The 7,500-nt window shown below is 40.7% G+C and overlaps 1 pseudogene; it reads left to right on the top strand.

Moving 5' to 3' along the window:
* The first annotated feature begins 2,290 nt into the window (after positions 1–2,290).
* LOC138009809 (zinc finger protein 862-like) lies at positions 2,291–4,845 on the top strand (annotated as a pseudogene).
* Positions 4,846–7,500: the final 2,655 nt, after the last annotated feature.

Here is a 7,500-nt window from a genome sequence, read left to right as displayed (position 1 = left end):
TCTAAGCCAAGCTGGCGTGTTTCAATGAAGTACATCAAAATGGAAATGATCTCATTTTCAGAGATAAAGTGGATAAATAAAGTACGATCTGTCACATCACAAGCTATAGTACGTCTGTGATTTCTAATTTTAGCATGATTCCTATTTGCTGGCTTTTGACAGTCCACTCTGAAATGGCTTCTTTCCTGTCCCGTTCGCTTGCTGAGGATTTGATAGTTTTCTTTTAAAACTCTCGCAATTCAAGAAAAATTAATTGGCTAACTGGTGAATTCGACAGAAGATTTTGCTGGAAAAACCGATATCACACTCATCCCTTCGTAATTCATGCAATCAGTCGGTTTTTCAGGTGAAATTAAACGTGGAATTCACTTGTTAGGCAGAGAAGAACATGACATAATTAAGCAATATCCGGGAAAACTAAAAGGCGGACAGTTCCAAAGCCTTTTATTTTCACTAATCCTACAGCCAGTAAGAATACACAAGCCGGGAGCTCCGCTTTTAGGCTTCGCTAAATCTATATATTAAATTATAAATTCAAATACAAAAGCAAATTAAACTTCAAATTAAAATAGCGCTTAAAAAGATAAAAGATGTAAGATTTGGACTACATGTTACATTTTCTGGAAGATTATTCCGAAGTTTAGGAGTGCAAACCGAAAAAGCACAATCACCATAAAATTTTAACCTCGATCTAGGTGTCACTAACAAGTTCATGGTTGAAGATCGTAAACTCCTAGATGGCTTGTAAGTTTGAAACAGATCAGGAATAAAGCTAGTAAGATTTTAAAAATAATCCTCTGCTCAGTGTCGTTCTCTCAGTAAAGGAGTTATATGTTCTAGCACCACATAAGATCAGATGCGCTGCACAGTTTTGAACTAACTGAAGTCTATGAATCAAGTGTTTCGGAAGTCCGTATAAGAGAGAGTTACAATTGTCCAATGTAGACATTACGAAAGCATGCACTAACATTTTGGTGTTTTCAGCTGACAAAAACGTCCTAATACGAGAGATATTACAAACGTGAAAAAAGGCTGATTTACAGTTGGCACATTTACCTTTGCCACGCGCGATGGAAATTGATAGAAGGGTCGTGGAACGCCTGCGACATTTTCACAGAGCAGGATCTGGCTTAAAATAATGAAAAGATCCCCCAAAAATAATTGTAAAACACATCCGGCTCAAACGTCTGAGTCTAATAAAGGCACATTTCAGGAGTTTTAAACGTGTTAACCTTTTGGTGGAAGTATAAAAAGTTGAAGGAGATTGAGGTGATCGAAGGGTTGTGGAAGGCCTTGGACATTTTCACAGGACTAGATCCCAAGTTTTCGAATGTGCCAAAATGGCGTCCGTGCCAAAGAAACCGAGGCAGACATTGCTGAGCACGTTTTTTCACTCTCCATCGAGTGAGCTAAGCAAAGGTAAGGACCTTTTTATTCATTTTCGCCTGTATTGCATGCATAATGTAAAACCTTTATATTTCTGTGATTTTAACGCTTCAAATCATGATCCACATAAAGCACACTTAAAGATTTCTTTGAATAGAGTTCTTACTCAGTAGAGCAATCACCAGTAATGTAGTTGTGGTAGCAGTTAATTAAACCCCTGTAACTTTGTTGGCTCCTTTTACTGGAAATATTGAAACAATATCAAGTGGCAAGCTGCTTAGTTCTGTGAGAGACAACTTTTGGACCAAAAGCGAGGGTTCTGTTAAGCTTACAAGTATACCTGATGGCACATTGGCGTACAAAGGCACAGTGCTTTTGGTGTGAGAGAGTTTCAGTCACAGAACTGTTGGTTAAAAACACGAAATCTTAACTATCTTTAATAATTCCTTTGTGTTGGATTTTTTCAAAACACCACAGGGAATGAAGGAGGATGTGATGAAAGTACACTTCAAAGTGGTGAAGCTCATGTTGCAGTTGGTATGAATCATTTCTTGAGTACTATTTTGCTCTAGCACATAAGGTGGTACAAAATATAAGAATAAACATGATTTACTATTTTTCTTCAGCACCAGCCCCTGTGGACACCAAAAACAAGCCAACACATCATTCAACCAAACCTGTCCCTACATGTACTTCTTGTGCAATTGAGCTAATAAGCCAGTATTTTAAAGAGTCACCAAAACTTCACAATTTTTATAAATGGAAAGAAGGTTGTAAGAAATTATGTGATGGTCGTTTTAAGCATGAGTGGATTCTTGATAGAGAAGTTGGATATTGTGAGAAGGCCAGTTTGTGGTAGCTGGTATATGAAGAGGGGAATGGTATGTTTTGCCTGTCGTGCAGAATGCACGATTGTGAAAATCCATTTAACCATCAAAAGAAGTTTAACCAGGTCCCTGCTGTAAGATTTAAAGAGAGTGCACTGGTTGGAAAGGATGGACACAGTGGCTCACAACAACATGAGATGGCCATCCAGAGGGAGCACAATAAACGAGTGTCGTACTTCCACAAGGAGTTCGAAACCCAGCTACAGACAAAGGATTCAGTATTGCACCATGCTTTCCTATCAGCATATTGGTTGGCCAGAGAAGAAATTGCTAATTGCAAGTTCACATCTTGTTGGAACTAGAGGAGATTCTTGTGTTCTAGCTGTGCTCTCGACTCTTAGTAAGCTGTTTCAAAAGGGCTCCATATCTTTTTCTCGTATTTCTCCTGCCATCAAAGCATCTAAAGATTCGCTTATCAGGCTTGTTCAAGAAAACATCACTGTCAAAGAGTTCCAAAAGGAGACAACAACTGGAAAACTTGCTTGTCTAGAGTTCAGTGAAGACAAGATTAAAGCAACAGAGGCACGACCTATGCTCCCAATATGTGACAGCCTTGCCAGTCGTTTCATTCTTCTCTATCTTCGATCCACTTTCTGTGCCTATTGCAAACGCCGAGTTTGCAGGATATGGACAAAACGATATCCAAATTCTGCCTCTCTATGCCTGTTTCAAATGCATGGCCAGAAAGGGGGGCCAGTGCCCTAAGGCACCTAAAAACACGCCTTAGAAATTCCCTGAAGAAAGAGATGCTCGAAAGACTGCAGCCTTGTACTGGTTAGCGAGGGAGGCAGTTGCCAATGTTACGTTCTTTTCTTTGCTAAATCTGTTTCGTGCTGTTGGGCTGGACAAAATGCAGCATTTTAATCACAAATCTCCTGCTGCAGTGTGAGAAATGTTCCTGACAAGTGGAAATGTGGTCAAGAACATGATTATAAACAAAATAAAGAAACCAGGGTCTTATGGTCTTCTAATTGATGAAGTAACAGACATCTCTGTTACTGAGCAATTAATCACGTTTGTGCAGTTTTGGAGCAGCACTTCTGGTGGCACAGAGACTAAGTTTCTTAGTGCAAATGATCTCTTTGTTGAATCTGATTCTGCAAATGCAGAAACCATAACGAGCACTCTTGTAACAGAGATAAACCATAGTGACTTGCCAGTTGGAAAGCTCAATGGCCTTTACACGGATGGAGCATCAGTGATGACTGGAAAAACCAGTGGGGTAGCCACCAGGCTCAAAGAGCCTCGTCAGCGTTCACTGCATCTGCCATAAACTGTCCCTTGCTTGCTGTGACACAACTGATGATATTGCATACATGCAAGAAGTTGAGAGATGGCTTTTTAAGGTCTGGAATTTTTTGGAAAATTCCCCAAAACGACTTATGTGCATAAGGATTACGTACCATTCATGCTTACACCAAAGCAACTTGACTAGAAAGATGCTCAGGCGTCAGGTCTTCTCGGAAAGATGCAGAAAGTGAAATTCATTGGGGTGGTAACAGTCATGCATCACGTTGTTCCTGTTCTCAACACAGCTGTGCTTTGCAACGAGGAAAGGTTTCCTTCTCCCATATAAAGCCAGCAATTCAGAAGTGTACCGATGACCTTGACAATATTGTCCAGATGGGAGTTCCAGTCACTGAGTTCCTTAGAGATCTTTCACCTGGAGGCAGATTGGAACAAGCTGATCTTACTGTGTCTGATAGAGATAAGCTGTTTCTCACCAATTTCCTGGTGAAATATGTCAATTCACTGAAAAAAAAGCTTAAGTAGCAGATTTCCTGCCCTTCCCCTCCTGTCTGCTTTTAGTATATTTGACCCTGCACAAGTTCCAGAAAGGGGCCAGCCAGGATTCAGGGATTATGGCAGTGCAGCGGTGAAACTTCTGGCTGAGCAGTTCTTTGACAACAAAAGCGACAAAAAGCAGTTGATGGATGAGTGCCAGGTATTCAAGTACGACTTGGCAAAATGGAAGAACGAATTGCCTGAGGAAGTTAGAAAGCCCTCTGGTAGGAGCAAACCCACAGTCACTTCAACTGATTGGTGCCTCCAGAAGCTAATGTTCATGAAGGACCTGGTCCCATTTAATCTTCCACTTATTGCAAAGTTGGCAGAGGCAGTGATCTTTCTTCCAGTCTTGAATGCATGGCCGGAAAGGGGTGCCAGTTCTTTAAAACTGATGAAAACAAGGCTTCGAAGTAGAGTGAAGAATGACATGCTCAATGCTCTGCTACACATTCTCATCAATGGTCCTAAAGTGGGAAGTAAAGAATTTGAAGGAGTGATTGATGCTTCTGTTAGAGCTTGGTTAGCTGCCAAACCGCGCCGAAAGTGTCCTCCAAAGTTTGTCAGCACACCACTGGTCGCCAGTTCAAGTGGTATAAGCGAGAACGTTGTAACGGTAACCATGCAGGATGCTGGTGTGCAGACAAATGATGACAGCATCATTCAGCCAGTTCAACGTACAATTGCAGATGAAGTAGATGAAACCTCAAAAGCCTTGGAGCTACCAGCAGATGATGATGATGATTCAGATTATGGCTCTGACTTTGAATTTTTCCATGACATATAGTGTAGTCCTTTTAAGCTTCATACATTAGTTGCCCGTATTTAGGATTGACTTAAGTTTTCTTCATGAATAAAAGCAGCAAAACAGTACAAGAAGAGTTCATTCATGAAACTGTACGATCTATATGTTTGTTTCAGTTATTATAATTTAAATCAGAAAAGCAAGTGTGGCTCACTATCTAACAAACTAAGCAAGATACAGGTAAGCCAGAGAGTTAGGTTTCATTATTCATACTGTTATGTATTTAGTAAATTCCCAGAGGCTGCAAACAGTTACATAATTAGTTACATTATTGGTTTTCATGAAGTTACTTTGTGCTTGTCAATTTAGTAAATTCTCTAAGGCTTTAAACAGTTACAACATTGCTAGTATAAGTAAATGCTCCGCAAATTATTCACAATTTTGTTTGCAAAATGAGGACATAGAATTATAAATTTCCACCTCAGAATGCTGGAAAATGCATTTCCGAGAGTCTAATTTTCAAGAATTTTCCAGGGGAGCATGACACCGCCCAACCCCCCCCCCCCCCCTTCCTTAGAGGCTCGGCCCTTTGGTAAAAAAGGCTGCCCGCTTACTCTACGACAAAAACTTCCTAATTCAAAACTTAATGAAACCCCTGCATATTATAGGAAATTTATTACCTAGAGGAATAAATGATTTTATGCGCCTGGCAATGCTGGTTAATTTTTTACTGACTAGGATCAGTTTACATACGGGACTCTAATTTAGGACATACATAAGTGGCATAGGAGAAGTTCAGGCCTCTTTTTCTTCAGCTCCACGAAGGAAACGTTTTTTCTGTTCCCGTCTTCCACTTGACAATCGATTGTGGCTACGGAAGGATTTGGACGCTGAGAAAAAGATAAGTAAGACTGTGTACTATAATTGTGCCGAAGGGAATTGGTTGCGTGCATTTTCAAAACCGCTGGCGATCAACGATGGCTTCTAAACCACGCGCTCGTCTTAGGGCATTCATTTGTGCGACGAGTACTTGAGTTTATTGACCTCCGTCAAGCAAACAATAGCTAACGTCGCAACCTTAACTTAACTGAAGTCTGCGAAGTCGAGATTTTTGGCATTGGAGGTCGCACGGTCGATAAGATGATTCGGTTTGATCTTGAATTCATTAAGAGGAACGCCCCCAGTGTCGTGGTTCTGGAGCTCGGCTCGAATGATATTTGCGACAGTCATTGCAATGCGGACACGGTTGTGCTTTCCATAGTCGCTCTCACTGAATTGCTGATCAAGAGTCTATGTCTATGGGTATGATTTGTTGTGGTTTGCCAAATACTCCCAAGAATGCACACCCCCTTCTATGGCTATAATGCGCGGGTCCAAAAGATCAACATGCTGCTCCGAGAAGCACTTCAGAATCTTAAATCCGCTAAGTTTTGGCGGCATTGTGGCCTTGCTAATCCCGCTAGGAACGTCTATGCCAGTGATGGCATTCATTTAAATGATTTTGGAAACGAAGCTCTGTATAGGAGCTATAGGGGAGCCATTCTATTTGCATTCTCCCAATTTCACTAAAAGGCCCAAGTCAACATGCAAGTTCCTTATACTTTGCGGTGAGTGACAGAAAATTTTTGTGGTGACTTGATATTTGTCATACTTTTCATTTCAGTTCATGCAACTCCCCTACTTCCCTCGGCCACCCTGACATATGAGCACCCTGAGACCCGCCTTGTAATTTTCTGCATTTTTATGACGTGTGTGATTGTTTATAATCAACCAACTTTAAGGATTGGTTGGGGGCCAGGCTGGTCAGCATGGGTCATGGAATTCTTGCAGCCATAGCAATGCTCTGCGCCATTCATGACCAGGTTGTGCTGTTGTATCATCTGGTATGCCTATTACAATGCCTTTAGTTGTAATAGTAAGCTTCTTCAGTGTTATACACTGTAGTAGTAGCCTGAGCCCTCTTCCTTCCAAGCATGGATATATTAGAATATCCTGTGTGATTATGGCTGTTTGCCTCGATAGCTTGGTACTTAATTTGTAATGTTATGCTATCAAGCGGGTCTTGTGATGTTGTTGCTCATTAACAGGTTATAATTTTCCAGGGTGGCAGTGTTTGGGGTGGGCCTAACGGGTGTCAGCAACTTGCGATTTCATTTGCCTCCCACTTTTTCTTTACAATCTGTTCTCTGTAATTACCCGCAGAATGTCTTCCAAATGGACTAGTTTTCAGGCAAGAGCAGCAAAACGACGGAGACCTGCAGGTGTGTTCGCTCCTCATCCGTCTTAATGAAACCCCTGCATATTATACACATGTATATAGGTGGGCTGAGGAATGGGAAGAACAGACCTATCAGAATTTTCCACAGCCGATAAAAATAGAGTACTGCAAAGCATTTTGGGAGGGAAATGTGGCCAAACATCACTAAAATGTCTTTGTCTGCCTATTAATCTCACAATGCTTTGGGTGCTAAATTGTGGCGTCAATTGAAAAGAGTGCTATTCTACAGGCATGTCTTTTTTTCGAAAAAAATTAGCGTATAATAAATTTTCATTGAGTTACTATTAATTAATTTTAAAGAGTGTATTAAATATGAATACAAAATAGCATAAATTTTTTACAGTGTACTTCCTTTGTTAATTTTTGGAAAGGAGCCTGAGGAGATAGTTCTGAGTCAACATGCAGAATACCATATGATC

The sequence above is a fragment of the Montipora foliosa genome, chromosome 7 (assembly GCF_036669935.1).
Source record: "Montipora foliosa isolate CH-2021 chromosome 7, ASM3666993v2, whole genome shotgun sequence".
NCBI lineage: Eukaryota > Metazoa > Cnidaria > Anthozoa > Scleractinia > Acroporidae > Montipora > Montipora foliosa.
This window is presented reverse-complemented; position numbering and strand designations above follow the sequence as displayed.